The following is a 27,030-nucleotide window of genomic DNA, read 5'->3' as shown; positions in this document are numbered from 1 at the left end:
CATTTTTATTAGTTGAAAATATTAAACTTGAAAGGTTTTTAGGATATTCTACAAATCCACAATTTAAAAGAGTTTCTTGAAATACCATTAGATCAGATGCTTTAAAATTTTTTATTCATATAAACAAATTTTACTTTATGTTTTATCAAATCTTAATTCTAGAGTTGCAATTACTTTTGATATTTTGCCCTCTAAATAAAATTTAAGTTATATTTGTGTTCCTGGTCATTTTATTATGAAAATTGACTTTTACATAAAATAATTTTAAATTTTATTAGGATTGGATGACCACATACTAGCCCAACAATTACTACAAATATTTTAAATGCTTTACAAAATTATGGAATTGAAATAAACTTTTCTCTATTTGTTTTGATAATGCTAGTATTAATGATTCAACAATAAATATTTTAAAATCTCAACTAAAACCATGTTTTAGTGGTAAATTATTTCATATTAGATGTGCAAGTCACATCTTAAATTTATGTTCAGTATGCTTTTAATATTATTTCTCCTCATATTTCTAAAATTAGAAATTGCATTTTGTATATTAGAAGTTCTAGAACAAGAAAACAAGAATTTAAATATTTACTAGCGGGGACCCGTGCGATGCACGGGATTTATTAATCAAAAGCTAAATTATAGAAAGAGTCATTTACTAAAATACCCCTAATAGTTTCATGGATTTACTAAAATCTACCCTATAGCTAAAGTTTTACTAAAACACCACTTATAATTTGCAATGTATTTAATCAATCTTCTATTAGATGATAGTGGACAATGATAGTGTTGACCCTAATGTTCATTTAAATAAATTTAATTAAAAGAAAAAAAATATCATTTTTACCCTTTTTAAGACACGAGCAACCACTCTATTGGCTATATTTGGTTAATTTTGTTTTCTATACAAAAAAAATATTTAGGGTATTTTTGGAATAAAAAATTATGGGCCTAATGGCAAAACAAACACTCCTTAATGAAATGTTGGTTAAACAAATAAGTTGTAAAATATATGGGACGTTTTAATAAAATGAAAATTATAAGGTAGGTTTAAGTAAATATGTAAAACTATAAGATGTGTGTAAATGACCCTAATAGAATCACATAAGAGTATACAATTGTTTTATATTTTCAACTTTTTAAATAATCAATAATTATTCATATTTTATATACTACTTTTAATATTTTTTATAATACAAAAATAAAAATAATTAATTTCAGTTAGGTTTATTCACCAAACTAATGAAACCGACCAACCCGATCAACTCGACTTGAGTTGGTCAGTTTTCTAGTATTTTAGGTCGGTTTTGGTTAAAAAATTTCTCAATTCGACCAAATTGGATCAATTTCACTTTGGCCATTTGTAAACCAACCAAAATCAAATGACCTAACCATGGATAAATATTAATATTTTATATTTTAAATATAATTTTTAATATAGAAAAGTGAGAAATTTTCCATATTTCTTAGTTTAAAATGTTTTATATCATAAATCTAATGTTTAAATTTATAGCCCAACCCAAGCCCACGACACAAGCCTTCATGGGCTCGGGCCATGGGCCATGCCTGGCCAACCCCCTATCCCAAAGGAGGGAAGCACAAACTGACTAAGCCCGTGGGCTAGCATGGCATGACCCAATGCGGCCCGATTTACACCTCTATCTAAAACGCCTCAAAGTAGTTGAACGGATTTAGTTGAATGTTCACCCAAGCCCTCCCAAGTGCTTAGTGCATGTTAGGAAAGGCTGAGGCCTAGTGGCTTTTGACTTTCCAACAGGCCTCGCATAGACATCGTATCAGTTATTTTTAGTAAAAAATGAGTTCCAAAGATCCCAAATGAGCTGCCAGTTAGTCATTTGAAGGGCTTTCCCCTTCAGCCCTTTAAATAGCTTATCTCATTATGGGTTGTTTCGAAGCATCTCAATCAATTTAGCCAAAACTTCAACTCAGCCCTCCCAAATGGGCCTTGAGGCTGAACTGTGAAGCTAGTAAGAATTCCAATACTGTAATCAAGTTAAGACTTTATTATAACAATCATTAATCAATTAATTAGCAAGCTGATGATTAAATTACATGGTTACCTAAAGTCCCACTTCAATGGAGAGGTATTTTAATAAAAGACAAAATTTAGAGTTTCTCTAAAATGGTCTGAAATAGATTTCTTACATCTTTTTGAGGCAAAGTTTTTGGACAATTAAATCATCCCCAAACCAAACAAAAAAAAACAAAGACATGGATTGCCAGATCTCTAAAAAACTAACAATCCGCACGAAAAGATATGCCAAATGGAATATATAGAGACCTGAATATAATTGCTTATATATAATAGTATGGAAAGCATGCTAGGAGCAAAAACAAATAATGTGTACAGAGGAAAATCTGTTGTACATAATAGAAAGTCCGTTTTTTCTTGCAAAAAATAATGATGTTTAGAGTTACTAAGCAAGATGTTAATTAAAGGATAATGCTATTACTATTCTATCTCTTTTAATTCTTTCTTCCACTACATAACTTGTTAGACGACATAAAACCGTCCCCTCCTGAGTTGTACCGTTAATAATATAATCGCAGTCGCTATTGATGAATCAATTTGTGCTAAGGACCTCGTCATTCGATCTGCTTCCAAGTGACCGATGACTCGAAGGCCGAAGTGGAGAATTTTGCTAGGTGAGGACCTAGATGCCGAGCTGACCAGGCCGAGCTAGGAGTGGACTAGGTGCCGAGTTGACCAGGCCGAATTGGGGGCAGGCTAGGTGCCGAGCTGATTGGTGGTGAGCTGGATTGATTGTTGAGCTTTGTAATTTTTTAAAGACCTACAAGGAATTAATGTTAGAGGACCCGAGGTGGCTAACCTGGCAAGGTCGCTCTGATGCTTAAGTTAGTACTCTCATAGTAGAATACGAGCTAAAAAATCATAAAGTATAAGAGCTAGAATATGCTTAATTGCCCCCTCATGTCATTGGGCTTGGTTCCTTTATATAGGCATTGTTTGGCGTGGGCTTCACGCACCGTATCCGAGATTTCCGCAAGGTCGTCTAAGTGGTTCGAGATTCCTGGAGGCAACCTCCATGCACGTTGACCACCCTCCAGAATGTTCGATACCTGGGCCAACTTCCAAGGATCATGGGAGTGTTGGGATATGCGTGCCAAATTTGTTAACGAACATGTCTCGCAGGTCGCCACCTGGACCTCAGTCAGGCTGGCACGCCCTCGAGGGAGGTTGCTCCTTGTGTCGAGGTCACTTCAAGCAGGGACGAGGTGTTGTAGGTCAGCCCTGGACAAGGTGGTTCTAGCCGACCTGAGTTATGGTCGAGGTTGCAAGTTCGGCATAAAGGCTAGTCGCTAGGTCAGCATCAGTGTCAGGTCGCCAAGTTGCCAGTTCGACGCCTGTGCCAGGTCGCCAGGTCGGCGTCTATGCCAGGTCGCCAATTTGGGACACCACCATCTTGGCTAAGTTGTTGCCTTAGTGGTTTCGGGTGTCACTCATTTGTTTCAAGATGCCACGTGTCACGATGTCATTGGAGGGCAAAATCCGCCCTCTTCAATTGCCTCCACTCCCGAGTTGAAAGTAACTCGACGGAGGGAGTAAATTGCTCCTTTTGTCATGAAATGACTAATTCGATGAGCTTGTAAGCGTCAATCCAATTTGCTTCCCAAGTCGGAAGAGTCCAAGTATTTGCAACCTTGTGCAAGACCTCGACATCTTTATTTTCGGGGCCCAAGAGTGAATTCATCTACTCGAGAAGAGGTGGAGCAAGTACTCCGAGGAATCTACCTTATTAGGGATGTGACCATCAAGATGTTCTGCGTTCCGGCTAAGTACCTCAAGAGTGAAGCTCCTCATGTCGTTCTTAAGAGGGGGTTCTGTGTGACTGCTCTATTAGGTCGCTCCACCTAGGTAAACTTCGATGCAACATCCTTTGAACTGGTCCCAAATAGTGAGTTTGATGCGGAGCCTGCAACCGAGGTGGAGGTTGGCTATGAAGAAATCAAGTTTGCATCCATCATGGTGTTGAGAGTGAATTAGTCTTTCCTTTGTTTTCTCATGCTGAATGTGAACTACTTTATGTTTCATCCACGCAATATAGGCAACTAGGTCTCACGTGGTGCTGAGGTCTTTTGTCAGCTCGGTACCTTAGGCCCTTAGGCTCTGGGAGCGACTCGCAGTCCACTCTCCTTACCCTTGATTTTGCCCATGCCGAAGAGGCGACTAGATCTTATGTGGTGCCGATGTCTTTTATCAGTTCGACACTTTAGCCTTTAGGCTCTGGGAGCGACTCATAGTCCACTCTCCTTACCCTTGGTTTTGCCCATGCCGAAGAGGCGACTAGGTCTTATGTGGTGCCAAGGTCTTTTATCAGTTCGACACTTTGGAGTTACGGCTTCGCTGCATCAGCCTCGTTAATGATGTCGATCAACCACTCCTACAAAAAGCTACTGGGAGCTCGACCTATGGGGGCAACACTACTGACTTTAGGTCACCAGCTCGCACGGGAGCCCTCAAAGGCTCGATCGGCAAGGGCGTCCATGCAGTCCGTTGGCTGCCAACTCTCGCGGAAGCCACAAAGAGCTCATCTTGTAAAGGGTACCTCACGAAGAGGACTGATGAGGCTTTGTTCGAGTTGAAATAAAATCGGCATAGCTGCTTAGTCTGTTGGCCACTTCCTGCTTAGTCTTTGAGTTCATAAACAATGGAAATTAGAAAGTGATAGCTTTAGTTTTTAAAAGGTGAGAACTTAGCTTTCTGGAAGAAGAGGACTTAACCTTTCAGGAGATGAGAACTTAGCTTTTTGTAGCGTTTCCGACAGGCGTCGCCAATTGATGTTGTGCAATCTGGTTGCTCCCTGCTGGAGGTGATCTAGCTCCTAGTAGACAGTGGACTTGGTTGATCTGCAAAACGCGAATCAGAGAACCCGGGGTTGCTTACCTGGCGAGGTTGCTCCGATGCTTAAGTTAGTACTTGGTTGTGAGCTTATAATAGCTTAGAATGCAAGAGCTAGAGAACAGAAAAATTACACGTACCTTGGGCCTCCGGGGGTAGAGCCTTTATGTAATGGAGTCTTCACGAGTTTCGTAGATTAGTTCCGGGATACTCGCCATGATGGGATCCGTTTCCGCATTAATTGGGGATACCGCTATCAACTGATAAGGTTGATCACTTCCACCCAAATCGGGCGGGGAGATAATGCTAGCTATTACGAAGCGTGATCCCATGGAGTTCAGGAACCACTGAGTGATTTTTGTGATTCTTATGAGGGCAGATCGGTATCCCTGAGCTGATGTCTACAAATCTCAAACTAGATTAAGTACTGGGTGACTTAGTACCGAGTTATGCTTGTTGTGATCTGGTGTCAAGGTGATCTTAGTTCGAGATGATCTTAGCTCGAAGTAACTTTAGTTCGAGATAATAGGGTACCCGAGGTTGCTTTATAGCGAACTGGTGCTGAGTTGTCGCTTATGCCAGATCGCATCCACGTGTCCCCCTGTTATGAGGTCGGGCCAAATCACCCTTCATCAGCTATTATGCACCTACCATGCATGAACTATTTTAACAATAGCCAACGAAGTCTGTAATGATGTGCTTTTCTTTTAATTTTCACACAAAAAAAGAGATATTTCAGCTATAGATCTAGCACTTTGTGATGGACTGATGGTTGAAAACTTGAGATAATTTTGTGAAAGTATTTATACAGCATCGCTTCCATTCTGTGTATATTGTCTTTGTATTTGTTATAATAGTGGAAGTGTAAGTGTACATGTTACATATAATTATGTACAATACTAGGTATTTGGATGTAATTTTACGACATGATTTTAGCATCTGTTTTTATATAGTATTAGTGTTAGATTATATGTTATATAATTGTGTATATATAAGATATATGGTATTCTAATTTAATTTCTATCAAGGTTTTAAAAATTGATTTGAAAATGAAATCGTTTTGGCCATTAGTTTTTTGGTCAACAGTTTGATCATCTGGGTCAAATAGTTTAAATGATTTAAATTTTTTAATAGGTGATATGTCATCTTACCCATTATATTTGAATATTAGGGTAAGATGCATATAATATAAGAGATATAAGGTTTGACCGTTTGAGAATGAGAGAGATTTGAGAAGTTGTCGGCAGCTAAGAGAGTTTAGAAGAGAAAGAAGAAAAAGAAGAAGATGAAGATGAAGGAAGAGGAAGAGGAGGTCACATGTAGGTTGCAGCAGCAACGACGACGATGACGACAATGGTGAACTACAATGGCAACAGTGGCAGTGATGGTGGCGAAATGACAATGAAAGTAGGTATGAGATTTCTCTCAAATCTCTCTATCTCTTTCTCTCTCTATTTCAGTCTCTTCTCATTCATCTAAACTGTTCTCCCAGATCCCTTAACTTGAGATCTCTCATATCTCTCTCACTCTCTCACACATCTCTCAACTGATTTCTCTCTTTAGTAGATCTCAGATATGAGAGATCTTCTCCCTTTTCATTCTGGTTGTAACTTGTCATAAGAAATAAACCGCAAACCATTCTCTGGATCGAACGTTTCAGCAGTCAAACCATCTGAGCCAATGGTTCGTTGACTAATTCAACAGTTTTGACAAGGGATTGGGTTTGGGGTAAAATGAAACTGGTCGTCTGAATAGTTTCCGGTCTAGATGGTCCGACTGTTTGGGTCAACGATGGTTCAAAGACATTGATTTTTATAATTTATACATAACTCAAGACAAGTATCAATTTTATATAATATAGAAGGATATATAAATGGTAATACAAAGTTGTTTCTTGTTATTAGTATTCTAGGCTAATTTCGGGTTTGACTTTTGCCAAAATTTGAATGGACCCAAACTTAATACATTGTAAATTCAGGCCCAAAGCCTGGCCCGTGAACAGGTTTACTAGTAAAACTGTTGGCTCTAATTATTTTATTGTCAAATTGTCCTACACTCCTAGCAATGGGACTTTCATTTGCTCTCAAGAAAAGACCACTCACATGGACCAAAAGAAAAACCAGGCCTTATATTGAGGCCCTGAATTTGTGATTCGTCTGTTGGGTTGGACTTTTGTTGGGAGGAGATTTGGACTCATTATATACATATTAGTATTTACTGAATTCAAGTTGAGATTTTCTGCCAACAAAACAGGTTTCAATCCTCTATCAACTTGATCTAATACAGTACACCTCGCCATGAGATTGGGACCCACCTTGTATGAGATGTATGGTGTGAGATTATGTTAGTAAAGGGTTAGAACATATTTTATTGGTAAGTGATTCTAGACTCACTGAATCATGCTATTTGAATAGAATGTATGTATGTATGTATGTAAAGAATTGAAGGTCCTTTTGATTTATAATTGAAATTCGAATCAAAATAATCTATATTCTCCCTGCTTGTTTGGTTCAAACAAAAATAAGAATAAAAATCGATTAAAAAGGGATTCTAATTCCAGAGGAAGGGAGAGCAAGTGACCATTCCCTCAAAGGGAAAAATGTCATTCCACCAAAAATGTGAACCAAATAACAAATCTACCCAAGATCCAACCTTAATGGTTGAAATTGGAATGTACAATTCTGATTCCAGAGTCCAGACTACCATTGGGGTCCCTCACACTTCATTTCCTTCAACTTTCTATTCTCTCTTATTATTTTATCAACTTTCTATTCTCTTTTATTTTATCAAATCAAAGACAGCCTTGTCGAACCCCCAGGATTTGAATATGTGATGATTGACGTTTTCTCTCTCATTTCCTAAAATTCGATCGGAAAAGGATAGATTTCTTAGGATCTGTTTGGTTCGAGATCAGAATCAAAATGGGAATCCTTTAGAATCGGAATCAGAATGGTTTATTTCTCCTATCTGTTTGGTTCAAACAGAAATCGGAATCGGATTCCAATGGATGTTGTTTGATTTATCAAGTGGTTAAAATCGAAATTAGCCATGATTTCCATTTTTGCTCTTAATAAATAAAAACAAAAAAAACAAAAAATGCATGAAAATACCAAAAATGCAGAAATTTTGCGGAAAAATACAAAAATTACAATAATTTTGCAAAAAATTTAGAAAAAAGCATGAAAATCAAAGTAAAACGCAATGAAAATCGTATTTACCTTAATTGGGATTTGGCCTGGACTTGATCGATGCAGCAAGGACGAGTTTCAATTGATTTTTCACCTTAAGTTGTTTGTTGTGAGCTACAATGACAATCAGGAATGTGGATGGGGGCGATTCACAGGAGAAGACAACCTCATTGGTGTGGACTCTACTTGAAATCTGGAAGAAAAATGGATTCTCTCGAGCGATTTTCGTTATAGATGGTTTTTCTTAACATGTGACAAAGAACAATAACATGGGAATCCTTGGAAACTGATGAAACCGATGGTAGACGAGAGTAAACCCAAAAACGGCAAAAATCGCTGAATATATGCAGGAAAACTGGATTCGTGCCACTACTGGATTGTCGTCTTGTCGGGGAAGATGATGAACACGTATTCATAAATGCCGTGCTTTGCTGACCGAAAGAGTGATAGGAATGATAAAGGAAATCGGGAAAAAATAGGAGAAATGGGAGAATGAGAAAGGAAAATGGGGGAAGAGAGATCAGAAGAGAGGGATTTCGGTCCAATCTACCACTACAACGACCATTGCATCAGCAAGGACAGGAGGGAGGGAATGTGAGAAGAAGAAGAAGGAGAAGAGAGAGGAAAGAGAGAAGAGATCGACCTCCTCATTGGAAATGGGGTTGACGACAGTAACATCAAGGGCATAGGATTATTCGTTCTCATCGCAACCCGATCGCATGTTGGATTGGAGGGGATTTTTGTCCAAAAAGAAAAAAAAAAGAAAACTAATAGCGGAATGGGAATCACATTCCGATGGAGGGGGTCGGGTTTGATTCCTCATTCCCATTCTGGTCAACCAAACATCCGGAATCGGAATGGTTCCGATTCCGATTCTAGGGTCCTATTCCCCCCAAACCAAACAGACCCTTAATTATGAAACAGTTATCTTTTTTTTTTTTCACTTTTTACATGGGGCGAGTATGGATTCTGATAATGCCTTGTAAGTCATAAGACTCGTTGGAAATAATAGTTGTTTTCAATTTTTTATAATGATACAGTAAACACTTGAGGCTATTTGGCAAGTCTTTATAAGTAGATCTTTCAAAGACGCGTTAAGCATTTTGGATATTGTCTTCAAATATGAAGACTTTTTGGTTTGTGATGAGGTTTACTGGGCTGTTAAAAACAGTTGAAGCTTCATTTGAAGCTTCCCGATTTTCATTTTTCTTGATTTTTTTCCCATGCTCGTCTACAGATTTGTCGATCTGTGCGATATAAAAAAACATTTTTTTTGGTTTTTTGAGCTTCCCATAGATTGAAAGATACACCAAGAGATGCATCAAATACCGCCTTTATCATCTATTCATCTCCTACGCTTGATCTACACAAACTCTTGCTTTGAAGGAAAATTTACGGAAAGGAAAGGAAAGGTAGGAAAAAGCTAAAGATTTCTTTATCTTTTTTATTCTTTTTCCACTTTTTTCTTTCAGACCAAACACAACATAGGAAATGGGATTCCCATTCCAGTGTCTCTGTCAAGAAGTAAAGAACTCAAGACAAAAAGCCCTCCAAATCCTAATATTACCAAAATATTAGTAAAATAGTAATAAAATAATAATACTATAATAAAATATTAATAAATTAATAATAACAAACAAAGATGATGATAATAATAATAATAAAGTATAAATAAAATATTAATACAATATAATTAAAGTAAAAAATAATAATAATACATTAACAATTAAATAATAAATTATTAATAAATAATAACATATTAATTATTAATTACTAATAAAATAATAATAAAAGGCAAAAATATTATTTATTAAATAATAATAATAATAATAATAATAAAGTAGAAATAAAATGTTAATATAATATAATTCAAATAATAATAAAATACTAACATGCACATCAATTATTCAAGAATAATAAATTAATTTTAAAATAATAAACAAAATTAATAAAAATTAATAAACTAATAAGAAATAATAATAAAATAACAAATTATTAATAAAATATTCATAAATTAGTGATAAATACTTTAGAATCGGATTCAGCTAGAATGGGCTTCGATTCCCAAGGAAGGGGGAGGGAATGGCTATTCCCTTAAATGGGGGAATGTCATTCTACCAGAAATGGGAATAGGATTCTAATTCCACTCAACCAAACAGTTAATTGGAATCGGAGATTCCATACCCTTATTTCTGCAACCCAAACGGGACCTTGATCATCTCTGGTTGTAATCACGTGACTCCAGAAAGCTATTATTTCCCTTGAGATTTGGGTCAAAGGAAAATGATTATGTGAGGGGGGAGGCTTCAGAAATGAGTAAAAGGATGTCTAAACTTAGGAACGTCGATGGGCGAATTTGATGTATAACTTGTTGTAATGGATTATATAGAGATGAATGACCCCAACAAAAACAGCTTGGCTCAAAATGGCTTTGCTTTTGCCTCCTTGTGGAAATGGAGATTCCTTCGTCCTCTGTTGCATTGGCCCAACAACGAGTGTGAAAATAAAAAAGTGAGTCTACTCTGTTCAGAACAACCCCAACATAGGTCCCGATGGAAGAAACAAGCAAATAGTTATAGCTAGAACCTAAAATGCTTTTACAGTGCCAATAATGCCAAGGAGGAAAATACATGTACTAGCACTCCTCAAACCAGATGCAAAATCATCATCACAAGTAGGCCCTAAAATTACATCAAAACGTAGTAGTTGGCATTTGGCATGTTAAAGATGGAAATCCCATAGCCTATGCTTGCTAGATCAAACAATTGATGCAAAACAAGACAATTTGTTGCTGGAGCTTTTTCTTTGGCTGGGCATATGTTGCTCAAGCTGCAGGTATGTGTTCCTACTATGGTATGATTCTCTTGTTGATATTACATATTACACGTTACAGGGGATTCACGGGTGGGGACAGAGCAGGGTGCACATGAGAGGGCCCGTCCAGTGATGTTACCCCGGAGACCTTGCACTTCTGTGGATTTCATTTCATGTCTCCATTTTCGGAGGGACTATGTTAACTACTGGGTCATCAACAAATAATGTATATATAAATCCATTATAGATGGATCAGGTCCAATTCAATTCAATAAATACTTTACACCACTAAGTCTAGCTTGATCTAATTTGTTGTGTCTTATCCGCCTGTTCAATTCATCCAATTTGATTTTGGTTTAAATGGTCCAATCCAAAACTGATCCAGGAGAAGCATAATATTGGGCGGATCAACGACAAAATCACAGATCGAAAGTAACAAGTCTGACAAATCCAACAGACTGGTTAGACAATGAAAACTTTGAAACGACGATCATCAGATTTTATAAGCTACGAAACCCCACATGGTCAAGGGGGACATCAAAGATCACTTGAGCAATGGTATTTAAAATTGGATTGCCATGACCTAACCAGATTTGCTTGTCATTTTTCAAATATAATAATACCCATACCACCCCATAAACTGCTCACGATCTCTCTGCAACACTGTCTTTAATTTGTATTTAAAATTGGATTAAGTGTCTGTTTGCTTAATAGGGGTTTGGAATCGAATTGGAATGGATTATTCCGATTCCAACTATTTGGTTGGATAGAATTGGAATCCTATTTTCATTCTTGTTAGAATGACATTCCCTCATTTGAGAGAATGGCCATTCCCTGCCCCTTCCATAGAAATGAAATCCTATTCCTGTTGATTTGAATTCTCATGTCCATTCCTTTCTGAACCAAACAGATTATGAGAATGGATCATTCTAATTCCGACTAGGAACCAAATGGATCCTAAGCATTTTCCATTCTGTGTAAGAATAGTTATGGGGCTCACTTTTTTGAAGATTGTTTCTATTTGTAAAGTACGCTTCCAAAGAAAGCAAAATTTGCTTTGGGTGCTTTTAAGAATATTTTTTTAAATGTTTCTACTAGATAGATTGGATTGAGCCTTTTCATTTGTTTTTTGGTAAACACTAACTCAAGGGAGAGAAATCCGATCCAAAGATAAGATCAGTTGAGTTTATTCATTGGATATATATAGTAAAGGATATGTACACTTTGGATATATATTGATCCAAAGAATAAGATCAATTATCTGTAACAAAACCTATCTCCAACAGATAGTAGATATCGACGAGGATCAGTCCTAAAGACTAGGGGACGCGTTTCAAACGCGTTCATGCATGGTGAGCCATATTACGTGCATACATAGCACGGATAACATGGGCTACCACTTACTTTTTTTTTCTTTCAAATCCATTTTATTATTTTTTAAATAGGGCTGCAAACGGATCAGATCAAATAGGATATAGACATATTCAAATTTGATTTGGTTACATCCGAATTTGAAAGGGATGATGTATTGGATATCTAACGGATTTGAATCTAATTCAGGTTATAATCGGATATTAAATAGTATAAATAAATTAGATTAAAAATAATCAAAATATTATATATTACTAATAAGATAAATTAAAAATGACTTTAATATTATATTTTATGAACAAAATAAATTAAAAATTACTTGTATAAAACTTAAACATATGACAAACTACTGAAAATACAACATTAACACAAACTTCAACTATATATATATATATTAGATTGCATAGGGGATAGATTAATATTTGATCCAATTATAAATGAATCGAATTGGAATTTGAAATCGAAGAAGCAGATGCCATTTGCAGCTTTATTCTCAAAGTAATATAACTTGATCTCAAATGCTTATCTATATTGCATCCTTACCTTATCCAACGTTGATCGGATATGAACCTAAGATTTGGCACATCTGCACACAAAGAACTCTATGAAATGGATACCTAGCTAGAAGATATGTGAGAAGATATATTTCATCTCACGTTATGAATAAGTAGAACGATTTTGATGGCTGAAAGGGTGGAGAGAGGAATATAGGTAGCAGTATTGATGATTTAGTCCTAAAGCTTCAACAAAAAAATATGCAGTGTTCATTAGGGGTGCAACTTTTCCGGGTTAAGGTTGGGATTTTGTCAACATTTCAATAGGTCCAATTCGAAACCCGAATCCAAAACAGTGTAAACTGTTAAACCGGGCCGACCCAACTTGCACCCTTAAGCGATATTATGGTTTAAAGTATTGATACATTTTTATGTATTGGCAAGGGTGTATTAAAGATTTTTATATATTTAGTTAATAAAAAAATTAGGGTCCTAAAACCGGAGGTATCTTATTGATACTTTCAACCTTGAGTCGCACACCAGTGTGTAGTTTGGATTATGGAATATCAATGGATTAATTCTTTAGGCTCCGTAAACCTTCCATCCAACTTAGATAAAATAAGCATATAAGATAGTATCACCAATATCTGCACTGCAAGGATTTGAGGATACATCCAAAGTAGAACTGTCTATTTCTTGATGTTTTGCTTAACTTGGAAAAATAAGCCTGAATTATTGAAAAAGCCTTCTTCACAATTGGCGCCGTCTGTGGGATGATGATCAAAAAGCCTGCTCCACAATCAACAGATCATCTGAAATCAATGGCATCCTTCAGTCATGCCGGGTAGGGCAGTGAAATGAACGTCTCTGGGGGCAACATCAATTTCCATCAGTGTGCATTGTTCAATTCACCATACCGCTTACTACAGCTGGGGTTCCAACACTGACCACGCCACAAAATGCTACATAGGTGAACGCCCCTATGTGTGGGCCATTTAGGTTCAAATGCAGCAGGTCCAACAGTTCCAGCAATACCAGCAGCATGTGTTTTACCAGTACTATCAACAACTGTTCCCTCTACTGCCGCAGAGACAGCAGTCGGTTCCACCTCGACACCCAGCAACTCAACAGAACCGACCTCGCGTGCAAAACATCACTCGATCTCCCCAGCAAGGCAAGGAGACTTCCTAGGTCCCACTTCCTCTTGGGAGCCAAGTCTCATCTCGTGGGAGGAGAGACGAACAGATCACCCCGCCTACTTCACAAGGTAACATTGGAAACAGGTCCGGGGACACTCAACCCAATAGAGCTACTCTTCCTTGGCGTTCGCAACAAGAAGGTGGATCGCTCGCAGGTATCCAGTTCGGGGTTCTGGCCAAGAACACAAGGCAAGGCCCTTCTATCTGCGACAGTCAACCTCAAAACCCAAGGAACCAAGAGATACCTCGCAATAGAGCAGTACCAGACCATCTAGAGGTTAGCAACACCAATGCAGAGCCGATGAAGAAGCATCAGCGAAGGCGTCGCAAGGCATGCCAAACTTCAGCTCAAGACAGTCAGCTCGCGAGGCCAAACCAGCAGGAACAGATTAAAGGTAAAGAAGAGGCAAGCTCAGTAGCTACAAAGACTGCTCCTCTACTCTCTGGGTCGTCCCCTCTATCTCTCGAGCTCTTGGCGACCCCAATGCCTAAGGACTTCAAGATGCTTCCCCTCGATAAGTATGACAGATCTTTTGATCCTAACAAACGCGTGGACTCCTTCCAGTCCCAGATGCATCTAGCTAGGGCTGACGAGTCCTGAATGTGCGTGACTTTCTCCACCACATTCAAAGGAGTAGCTTGCACATGGTATCGGAACCTCGCGCCAGGATCAATCAAGAGTTGGGCGTAGTTCATGGAGTTGTTCACCTCGCACTTCATCACCAGAAAGAAGTGTCTGAGGTCCCATGAGAGTCTCCTTAATGTAGTTCAAAGAGAAAATGAGTCCATTAGAAGCTACATCAAGCGCTTCAATGTCACCTGCCCGTAGATCCCCGATCTAGACCCAACGGTGAGACTCACAGCAGCGAAAAAGGGTAAATGGTGCATGTGCATCGATTATACCGACCTGAATAGAGCCTACCCAAAAGACTATTTTCTGTTGCCCAAGATCGACCACCTAGTGGATGCGACCTCAGGGCATGAGTTGCTGAGCATTCTGGATGCATACTCGGGTTACAACTAGATCAGGATGGACCCAGCCCATGAAGAAAAAACAACCTTTATAACCAAGCTCGGATTGTATTGCTATAAAGTTATGCCCTTTGGACTAAAGAATGCCAGGGCAACTTTTCAAAGACTTGTAAATAAGATTTTTGAGCTGTTAATTGGCGATAAAGTTGAATGTTATGTAGATGATATGTTCGTTAAGACCCAATTTTCAAATTTTTTATTAAATGATTTGCAAAATATTTTTGAAATTTTATAAAAAGTACAACATGAAATTAAATCCCAACAAGTGTGTCTTCGGGGTCACCTTCGGTAAATTCTTGGGCTATATAGTCAATCGGCGTGGCATCGAAGCCAACCCGGAAAAAATAAAGGCCATCTTAGATATGAGACCACCTCGCAAACTGAAAGAGGTTCAGAGGTTGAATGGTCGGATAGCTACTCTAAGCCGTTTTATGTCTAAATCGGCAAATCGCTACCTACCTTTCTTAGCTAATACCCCGGTTTTGACCCGACCCAAGGAAGGGGATATTTTAAAGTTGTACCTCTTCGCGAGTGACGATGTGGTCAACTTGGTACTGATAAAAGAGGTAGATCGGGTCCAACGACCCATCTACTATGTTAGCAAGGTTTTGCAGGATGCTAAAACAAGGTATCCGGAGATCGAGAAACAGGCGTACGCGCTAGTCATAGCAGCTCAAAAGCTTCATCCATACTTTCAATCCCACATTGTCGTCATCCTCACCAACAAGCCTCTAAGGCAGATCTTGCTTAAGCTCGAGGTGTCTGGCAGATTGACAAAGTGGGCTATCAAACTCAAGGAGTACGATATCCGATACGAACCTCGGACGACGATTAAAGCCCAAGCCTTGGCCGATTTCATGGCAGAATGTATGTTTCGTACTGCAATTCCCGATTTGGCCAAGCTCGAGCACACGACGGAAGCTTCAACTAGTATGGTACCAATCCCAGTTGGATTAGGTCTGACCTGGGACGAGGAGCCCTAGATCCTCCACGCTAACGGCTCATCCAACCAACAAGGAAGCGGTGCAAGGATGATTCTCTACGGTCCAAGCAGGGTAAAGCTAGAATACGCGCTCCAGTTTGGGTTCGCAGCATTGAACAACGAAGCAAAGTATGAAGCATTAGTCATCGGGCTCACTCTAGCAAAGGAAGTTAAGGCCAAGCATCTTGTCATATGCAACGATTCACAGCTTGTGGTCAACCAAGTCAGCGATGAATATGAAGCCTGTGACCCCACCATGGCAACCTATTTAGCCAAACTCAGGGAGATACTATGTGGCTTCATCTCCTATTTCATCAAGAAGATCCCGAGATTGGAGAACGCTGAGGCCGATGCTTTGTCCCGGTTAGCTAGCACAAGCAGCACCACCATGCAGACCATGTACATAGAGGACTTACCTCGGCCTAGCATTCTCCGAGGGGGGGCAGGAGAGGTCGCTCATGTAGCACAAGCAAAGCTGAGCCGCATTGACCCGCTCGTGAGTTATCTGCTTCATGGGAACCTCCCTGCAAAACGCAATGCGGCCCAAAGGGTAGAGCGCCAGTCAGTTAAGTATGTCATCATAGACGGACGACTATATAGGAGATCTTTCATGCTCCCTTACTTGCGCTGCTTGCGACCCTCAAAGGCTGAGCTCATTCTCCATGACACCCATGAAGGCTTGTGCGGCAGACACTTGGGGGGCAGGGCTCTTGCCCAGAAGACACTACGACAAGGTTATTACTAGCCCATGATGAAGGCAGGCGCACTCGAGTCGTTGAGAAGTAAGACAAGTGTCAGAGGCATGCTGATGAGAATCAAAAATATCATATTTTTCTCCCTTAATGTTTAGTCTTTTATACTTATTTATTGTCTAAATGGACTCATTATTCTTATATTTTGATTCAGGGCACAAATGGAGGCGTTAAGTGAAAAATAGAGCTAATTGGGCAATTCTGGACAGTTTCGGAACCAAGTCGTAATTTGTGCATAACTCTCTCATCTGAACTCATATTAAGATGACTCAAATGCGTTGAAATGATAAGGAAAATATCTACAACTTTCATGTTTTAAATTTTGATAGATACTGAATGAATCGAGGTCGAAATCAGGCGCAAAGTAGATGCAACCGCACTGCTGACGTGCTGGAAACGTTCCTTAACCTGCAAGTTTTCTTATGCGGAAATCACCACTCTCCCACTCACATTAGAACTTTGTGTTATCTTATTTTTTATATTTTTCTTGATAAGTCAGACTTGGAGACTGTTATCTAGAGAAATTTTAGAAGATTTTGTAGGCTTCTCTTAGGGAAGGGGAAGTATAGAGAGAAGAAAAGAAGAGGAGAAAAAAAAAATCAGACTTGAGCTGCCGCATCTCTCTTCTTCTTCTCCAATTCTTTCTTGAGTTTTCACCATGACCATGCATGGCTAATTTCTGATACTTGGTCGAAGGAAACAAAAGCCTCAAAATCAGCAAACTGTGAGATCTAATTTGATTTTTACTATTTGATTTATGCTTTGAATATCGAATGTTCTTCTATTTTCATGTTCATGATTGTTTCGTCTGATTTCTAGGAGGCCTACTAGTTTATTATTCATAGCAATCTACTGCTAGGTTAGATATCAGATCCGTAATTGTTTGATCCCTCTAATTTGCGAAGAAAATAGGGTTTAATGATTTGCTGCATTAGAAATTGTTAGATCTTAGGAGGAACACTCGACTGAATTAAATGCAACCGCTTGTGCTTGTGTTGTTTAACTTCATCGATCTCCAATTCTTAAGGCTGCTACTAGATTAAACCTTGAAAGCTTGTTTCAGGTTGTTTAGTAATAAGGGTTAAGTAGATCGCTTGTTCTCTAATTAACTGCAAAAAAGAGAGATAGGAAAATAATTCCTACGGTGAATATTCAAAGTGTGAATTGATATATCTTTGCATCAATGATCAGTAGCAAAATTCTGATGGTGGATGTTAACTTAGACCAAGATTCGTTCTTTTGATTAATTTCAGTACTTTGATTTGCATTGTTTCTCATTTGATTTTCTTTCTTTTTAATTCTAGTTTTCATTATACTCAAAACCCCCCTCCATCTTTGTTCACGCAGCACAAAAACTAGGCTACATTCTCTCCATGGGAACGATCCTTACTCGCACTTCTGCATTTGTTTTTTGGAGTGTAGGTTTTATTTTTTGGTGCCTCCCATAGCACACCAAATTTTGGCACCATTGTCGGGGAGTTTTTCTAGTCGGATTTTGTGCTTCTTGTGATTATTATTTCGGTCTTGAAATTTTTGAAAGAAAAAGAGAGATCACTTTGATTGTTTGTGTTTTAGTGTAGAATTTTTCTGTTTTATTTATTTATTTATTTATTCTCATCACTCTAGATTTTTTTTATGATATGTCGTTCATGTTTTATTAGGGTTTCCTTGATTTATGCATGTAACTCGATTTTCTAAGCAAGGTGATTTGCAGTACGATCCAGAAATAGAGGGAACTTTGCACATGTTAAGGAGGGAAGCTCGAAGTATTTCTGAAGAGAATGATCCAGCTCTTGATTCTCTATCTGTTAGCGGTTTTGATTTGAGAGTGGAGGAAATCATGGTTGGAAATCAGACTTTGAAAGAGCTTGCCACCCCTGATTTGAATCAACAACCCTTTTGCACAACGTTTCACGCTTTAGATGCTGATGCTACTTTCGAATTAAAATCTAGACTGATACATCTCTTGCCCACTTTTCATGGTCTTGTAGGTGAAAATCCTCACAAGCATCTAAAAGAGCTTCATGTGGTATGCACGAGTATGAAACCCATGAGGGTGACTGAAAAACAAACTAAATTAAGAGCCTTTCCATTTTCTTTGAAGGATTCGGCTAAGGATTGACTCTATTATCTACCCTCCGGGAGTATTACCACATGGAACGAGATGAAGAGGTTATTTTTAGATAAGTACTTCCCAACTTTAAGGGCGGCCAACATTAGAAAAGAAATTTGTGGTATAAGGCAGTACAACGGGGAGTCCCTACATGAGTACTGGGAACATTTTAAGAAATTATGTGCAAGATGCCCCCATCACCAAATCAAGGAGCAGCTACTCATCCAGTATTTGTATGAGGGTCTTCAACCCACTGATAGAAGCATGATTGATGCTGCTAGTGGAGGAGCTTTAGTGGATAAAACTCCCGAGGCCGTGAGAAACTTGATTGCAAATATGGTAGCCAATTCTCAACAATTTGGCATTCGGCTTGACCCTTCATCAAAGCATGTTAATAAGGTAAAAATCCCTTCACTTGAACAACAAATTGCGAGTCTAACTTCTCTTGTTCATCAAATGGCTATAGGTAATATGCAAATGGCAAAGGCTTGTGGGATTTGTTCAGTAGTAGGGTATCCAACCGATATGTGCCCAACTCTTCAAGAGAAACCCATTGAACAAGTGAATGCGGCAGGTGGTTTTCTGGGGCAACTGCAAAAGAAGTATGATCCCTATTCAAGCACATATAACCCGGGATGGAGGGATCACCCCAATCTCAGCTATGATAATCCACAAAACCACCCAAGTTTCTCGCAATATCAGCCATACCCCACTAGGCAACAACCGGGCCAAACTTCTACTTCTAGTATGCCTTTAGAAGATATTGTTAAATCTCTTGCTACTAATATTTTGCAATTTCAACAAGAGGCGAGGGCCAGTATCTAACGTTTGGACAATCAGATGGGCCAGATGGCAACCGCAATTAGTCGGTTAGAGGCACAAAATTCGGGGAAATTACCTTCTCAAACGATAATAAATCCAAAAGAAAATGTAATTGCAATCGTTTTGAGAAGTGGTGAAGAGGTTGAGATTCCAGAAAAGGCAGCCCCTGCATCGTCGAAGCAAGAAAAGGAGAAAAACATCATTCCCAATGACAATGACGTACCCAAGCGTAAGTTTCCACCTCTTCTTGATTATAAACCAATACCTCCTTTCCCTCAGGCTATAGCAGAATCTAGAAAAGATGAGCAATTTAAAGATTTTTATGAGACTTTTCGTGGATGTGAGGTAAATATTCCCCTTTTTTATGCTATTAAACAAGTACCTTGTTATGCTAAATTCTTGAAAGAACTGTATACACATAAGAGGAAATAGAAACTAAAAGGATGTGAGAAGGTGAGAGTAGGGGAGAATGTTTTTGTAGTCATTCAAAGAAAACTCCTTGTAAAGTGCAAAGATCCAGGTATGTTTTGCTATCCCTTGCATGATAGGTAACACTAGAATTCAGAAGGCCATGCTAGACTTAGGAGCTTCTATCAATGTCATGCCATATTCTATATATGCTTCTTTGAAACTTGGACCTTTGAGTAAAACTGGTGTTGTGATTCAATTGGCTGATAGATCTAATGTCTATCCTAAGGGTGTAGTTGAGGATGTTCTTGTGCAAGTTAATGATTTGGTTTTTCTTACTGATTTCTACATGCTTGATGTGGATAATGGTGATCAAACTACTCCTATTTTGTTATAAAGACCTTTCTTAAAGACATCAAAGAATAAGATAGATGTTCATAGTGGCACACTCACCATGGAAGTTGATGGTAAAATTGTTAAGTTTAATATTTATGATGCCATGAAATATCCTGCTAATGATAATCTTGTTCATTCTGTTGATGTGGTTGATTCTTTAGCATAGGAAGTTTTTGAACTTGATGGGAATGATGGATTGGAAATTTCCATTAGTAAGCATCTTGAGAAAGAGGAGTCGATGTTGAGTGCTGATTTGTAGGAAACAATTGCAGAATTGAATGATTCTCCAGAGTTACAACAGTCAGGTAATGTTCCTTATATTATGTTACCAATTCCTGACATGAGACTTTTACTCTCTGTTTTGCAGGCTCCTATTCCTGAGTTGAAGTCTCTCCCCAATCACCTCAAGTACGTGTTTCTTGGAGATGAAGAGACGTTACCAGTAATCATCTCTAGTAACCTTATCGCACCACAAGAAGAAAAGCTTGTACAGGTCCTTAAGGAGCATAAGACGGCTATTGGATGGATGATTGCGGATATTGAAGGAATCAGCCCATCTAAATGCATGATTCGTATCCTACTTGAAGATGGAGCAAAACCTTCCTGTCAACCACAAAGAAGGCTGAACCCACCCATGATGGATGAAAGGGGAAAGCACGGGAAGTTACAACCACAAGAGTTAGAGGAAATTCGCAATGATGCCTATGAAAGTTTAAGAATTTGCAAGGAAAAGACGAAGGCTTTTTATGACAAGATGATCTCTAGGAAGGAGTTTAAAGTTGGTCAAAAAGTCATTTACCATTCACGACTTCGTCTATTTCCAGGTGAGTTGCATTCTCGTTGGAATGGACCCTTTGTTGTTACTAATGTTTTTCCTCATAGTGCAGTTGAAATTCAAAGTCTAGCAACTTCCAAAGCTTTTAAGGTGAATGGCTATAGACTCAAGCATTTCTATGAAGGCTTCCAAGTAGAGAATGTAGAACAATTGGACCTTGAGGATCCGATTTATATTGATTGAAAAAAGGGAAGTTTGTTTTTTCTTTTTCTTCTTATTTTTGCGTTTATGTTTTAGTTGTTTTTGCATTCTCTTTGCATTTCACCTTACATTGGGGGCAATTTAAGTTTTAAGTGTGGGGGAGGGGATTTAGGTTGTGTTTTAATTCTGCATTTTCTTTTTTTGAAAAAAAAAATAGTTTTGCTCTTTGTTTTTGTGGTTTTTTTAGGTTGTGTATGCCATGAGCAAGATTCAATTCAGCTTGAAAAGCTCATAACATGATTGGATAGGCAATCTTCCAACTCAGAATTAATTAGTCCAATTGTTTTCCTTGAGAATGGTAGTGACTAAATTTAGTAGACAAAAGCTGGTGAGATTTTGAGCCTTCAGACTGATACATCCATATCAGTCTCACTGTTTTCTTTTATGTGAGATATTCTTCCATGGATTTGCTTCTCTCGAACTTGCCTTGATTCTCTTCAAGATCACATTGAAAAAAGCATGCATGAACATGATTAAGGCCTTTTTTTTTGTTATAAGCTACATAAGCCAAATAGCCTACCTTGTGATAAATTATCCCCTTTGTTGAACCCCTTTGAGCTTTATTGACCTTTGTCGTTCATTGTGAACCCATGTTACAAGCTTTAAACCCGAAAAAAAAGAGATAGTACCCTTACCCAAGCCGTAGAACTAGTGGAGCATTATTCATCATTATGATATGTATAGATGTGCAAGTTTCAAGTGTGGGGGTGTTTGAATTCATGGTATGGTTATGAATGGTGAAATGGAACATGTTTTCATTCTCAATTCACGAGTTCCAATGATTAATATGCTTTGAAAAAAACAAAAAAAAAGGGGTAAAGATGAAAGGAAGGGATGGAGGAAATTGCTTTTGGTGTTACAAAATATTCATGCCCCTCCTAAAATTCCAAGAAAAAGGGGGTTGCTTATACATACAAAGGTAGAAGTTGTTGTGAAGGATTGTTCCCTGCTGCAAACAAAAAGTGTTCGTTTGAATGATCTCTTTTCCAATGCAAGAGTTTTACACGGTTTAAATGCATTAAAGAAAAATTGAAGAAGTTGCTGAATGGAGTGATTGGTTTGACATGTCTTATACATTCGAGTTTTAGCTGATTCAATTTTGTTCCACTAGTTTCAATGGCTTTTGAGCTACATTCCCAAATATTTTCCACCTTAATCCTAAGCCCCATTACAACCCTTGAAAAGTCCTGTTAATTCATGTTATGCATGTGATCCCAGTGGTGGAGAACGAGAAGATGTCCAAGCCTATGGTAGATCTTTTCCATTGGAATGAATTTGAGCGAAACACATACCCTTCAAACATGAGAGTTGAGTGTTTATTTCCACGAGGGTCTACGTATTTAGTTCATTTCACCTTCGAGTGAAAATGCTTACTAAGTAATTGAAAGTTGTTAAGAATGTTTGTTCATGATGTGTTATGAGTATTGAAGAACTTAGTTGTTCTCTGTTGATGGCATTGTAACCTTGGTGTTTTGGGGAAAGTGAATATGAGTTTTGCTCGAGGACGAGCAAAAGCTAAGTGTGGGGGGATTTACGCCAACATCTACCACCAACCTACTATCGACCTCAAATACCTCACTAGCCCATGGCCCTTCGCACAGTGGGGAATCGACATACTTGGCCCATTCCCGCCTACGATAGGACAAAGGAGGTTTTTGGTCATAGCAGTGGACTATTTTACGAAATGGGTAGAAGCAGAACCCCTAATGACGATCATGGCCCGCAACATACAAAACTTCTTCTGGAGGAACATAGTATGTCACTTCAGGCTACGTCGGGTACTCATCTCTAACAACAGGAAGCAATTCAAGGACATCAAGTTTCAGAATTGGTGTCCCAAGATGGGAATACAACAGAACTTCACCTCGGTGGCATAGCCCCAAGCGAACAGGCAAGCGAAAGTCACAAACAGAGACATACTCCGTGGACTGAAAGCTCGCTTAGCCCGAGCCAAAGGACTGTGGGTAAACGAACTGCCCAGTGTGTTATGGGCCTACTAGACCACCATCAAGACTGCCACAGGTGAGACTCCCTTCAGTCTCACTTATGACACGGAAGTGATGATCCCAGTTAAAATCGATGTGCCTACACTACACTTGGAGGCCTACGACGAGGAAGCAAATAATGATAAGCTCCATACTAACCTAGACCTGGTGGAAGAAGTACGAGACCTAGCATACATCCAGACTGCAGCCTACCAACAGAGAGTAGCTTGGTACTATAATGCCTGGGTCAAAAAGTGGCGCTTCTGTGTCGACAACCTGGTTCTTCAAAAGGTTATGGTACCTGAGCCCGGTGTTGGTAAGCTTGGACCGAACTGGGAATGTCCATACCGAGTAAGATGAGTATTCGGGGAAGGTACGTACGAGCTCGAGACCTTGAAAGGGAAACAAGTACCTCGAGCGTGAATGCCGGAAACCTGAGAAGATACTACGTGTGATCACCGAACTGGAGAGAGAACTGCGAGTCATTCCCAAAAGCCCAAGGGCTATATGCCGAGTTGATATATGACCTCGGCACTACAGACAAGTCCTAATCGCCTCTTCAGCATGGGCAGACAAGTCCCAATCGCCTCTTCGGCACAAATCAGCCCCCATGCCTAAGCCATAGACAGTTCGGGTATAAACCCTACGATGTATAGCCCACCTCGGCATATAACAACAGGTTGATCCCACTAGCCCTAAGGGACAACTAACACCTAAGCGAGTAGCCCGTGCACAGACAAGTCAGGTATATACCTTACAATGTTCACTCACCTCGGCGTACATTATGCGAAGTTACCCCTACTCCTAGTCTAGCTCCCTATCTCGGCAGTTCAGGGTAACCTACACTAAGAAAAATTTTGTCAGTTATCCCTACTTGTAGTCTAGCTCGATAGTTCGACAATTCGGGGTAACCTACACATTTCTACTCCTACCTGGTTTAGTTTGCCAGTTCGGGAGTTATTTACATTTAGAAAATTTTTACACCAATGTAGTAAAACAGTTTTCATTTCATTGATATAAAATGATTGAGTACAAAAGAAACAAAAAGCAAAAAACTTTCATTATAACCCAAGCTCAGAGGTCGGGGTGTACATTAAAAAGGGTTCAAGGAAAAAGGTAAGGACCATGCATTCAGACTGCCTGGTAGGTTGGTCTCCATATGCTCCTCCTCCACATCCTCTTGACCTGATGGGCCCGCCTCGGGGACTTCATCATTGCTTTCCTCCTCAAAGGATCCAGGTTCTTTATTCGCCACTTTCACCACCTCAGGAGCAAGGTCAAACATAGAAACGACTCTAAGGTCCAGTTTGGGAAACTTTTGCCTCATCAAGTACTTACATAACTTGAAGCCGGACCGGTAAGAGCTTGATCCGTATTCAACTTGGAGGTTGTGGAACTCCGGAGACCTTGAAGTTTTCGATGGAACACTCCCTCTCTTTAGCTCGCACCTCTTGAATGGCGGTCTCAAAGATCTCGGTGCACTCTCGGATCATTGCTTCAAGGTTTTCATTCTCCCGCTGAATCTTCCCCTTCTCCTTAGTCAGTGCCAGGATCAACTCCTGTTGACTCCGAGCTCCCTTCTTAGCCCGAAGAACCTCACCCCGAGCTATGTCAAGCTCACGGTAGAGTTTTCATGCCTTCTCCTCGGCTTCCTAAGCTTGCTTGAGGCAGATCTCAAACTAGTAAACCAATGAATGAATGGCGGAGTTCAACTATCAAAAGAAGTAGAGGTAAGTACACTTAAAAAACAAACAAGGAAATGAAGTGCAAAGTAAGAATACTCACCACCATGCAATAGCTGGCAGCCCAACCTTCGAGCTGACTTGTAGGCATGTTGGCTCACTCCACGACCTCGACAGGAAAAACGGCGTCCTCACTCTTAAGGAGCCCGAGCCGAGGGGTCATTATACTTTCTTTCGGGAGCTAGGTCTCGAGCGCGGAAGAGCTCCCCGATTCATGAGGCGGAGCACCTTCGTCTAGGTCCACAATGGGAGGCTGAGAACGGACTTTCTCCTCTAGAAGCTCGGCAGAGATTGGGTCCGGCCAGCAACCTCGGGCAAAACAGGGGCAGAAGGACCAGCCTCTCGGCGAGCCTTCTTTGAGGCCTTCCTCTTCTTTCCCTTCTGGAAGGTCTTCAGAAGGTTCTCTACATCGACCTCTGGCATGGCTACTACAAAAGGAAAAGAAAAGATTAGTCACGAACTAAAGAATATCCAAAGTAAATGAGTACCGAGGTGGAGGCCTACCAGGAGGGCTCAACCCAGCTTGCACAAGCTTCTCCTCGACCAAGAAACCTCTCATCTCCAGGCCGAGGTCCCTCTAGGAGTTAATGACTGCCCTAGTCTTCGCATCTAAGCTTACCCCGGGGTCTTTGATAGCCACCCTCCAGTGAGTAGGGAAGGGCCATCCCTCAGGGTTTTGAACAAAAAAATATCTTCTCTTCTAAGTCGGTACTTTGTTCGGGTTGCCAAATAGAATTTTGAACCCGGGCCGAGGAGAGATGTAGTAGCTTTGTTGGACTTCCCTACGCAAACAAGCGGAGTTCTTTTTGATTGAGCAGATCGAGCTAAAGACATCTAAGGACAAAGGTCGGTTGTACTCGTGGAACAAGGAGATAGTACCTAGTATAGTTCGGATGGAGTTCGGGTGAAATTGGTCGATGGTGATGTCTAAAGCCTTCATTATTTCTACAATAAAAGGGTGGAGCGGGAAGCGCAGCCCGACTACGAATTGCTCTTTGAAAACCGCGAGCTCATGGTGACCATGAACCCAAGGGTACTGACCTAAAGGAATACTAAAAACTAGGTTGTCAGAAAGATGATAACAAGCTACCAAATACAGCAGTCTATCTGAGGTCATGGTGGAAGGCCCGAAATCATCCGGATCCCGACCCTGAGAAGAAGATGGGACCTCCTCTCTAGAGGTCGGTTCCTCCTTCCGAGCTTTGGTCTCCTCAAGCCGAGACGGCCCAACTTCGGGTAAAGAGTTTTCCTCTAAGGGGCGAAGGGGAGAACTACCTAGCGAGGAGCTGACTTCGCCAGTAGGAGCCGAGGATTGCACCTCGGCACCCTCGAGCTCGCTAGAATCGGTATGGAGCCTATCTATGCTAGCACTAGACATGTTAAAACAGGAAAGGAGAATAAAATAAGAAAAGACAAACTCACCAAAGGAAAACGACCTCAAAATATAAAGAAGAAAGTAGCAAGCTGAAGGACTCCGACCCGACCTCGAGAGAGCTCAATCACAAGATTTTTTGGCAAAGAAGAGGGGTCCCTCGGCCCCCTATTTATAGTTCACCACGAGACGATCAACGACTGAGACCTGCTCGATCCAACGGCTCTCATGAAAACTGATTGCACGATGCCTGAGGATGAAATCAGTTGAGTGTGTTTTTGACGTCTGCGGAGTCCATAAATAGTGTGACATCCACGCGTACACCCAACACGACCTAGGTTGTTGCTGGTTGAGCCAGAAGTTCAAACAGGTCCGACCAAATGATTCGTTCAACAAACTGCTTAAACCTTATGCCAAATCCACCTGGACTAGTCATGAACTC

The 27,030-nt window shown here is 39.8% G+C and overlaps 1 non-coding gene across 1 annotated transcript; it reads right to left on the bottom strand.

Annotated features, from left to right (window-relative positions):
- Positions 1 to 18,926: 18,926 nt before the first annotated feature.
- Positions 18,927 to 19,033, bottom strand: LOC148876517 (small nucleolar RNA R71). Its single transcript, XR_016106400.1, has one exon. It is a non-coding gene; the product is annotated as a small nucleolar RNA R71 (small nucleolar RNA).
- Between the last annotated feature and the right edge of the window lie 7,997 nt (positions 19,034 to 27,030).

Source organism: Nelumbo lutea, chromosome 1, assembly GCF_056320005.1.
Source record: "Nelumbo lutea isolate HS-2025 chromosome 1, American lotus-T2T, whole genome shotgun sequence".
NCBI classification, from domain to species: domain Eukaryota; kingdom Viridiplantae; phylum Streptophyta; class Magnoliopsida; order Proteales; family Nelumbonaceae; genus Nelumbo; species Nelumbo lutea.
The sequence above is the reverse complement of the archived record's forward strand: the minus strand, read 5'-3'. Positions and strand labels throughout refer to the sequence as shown.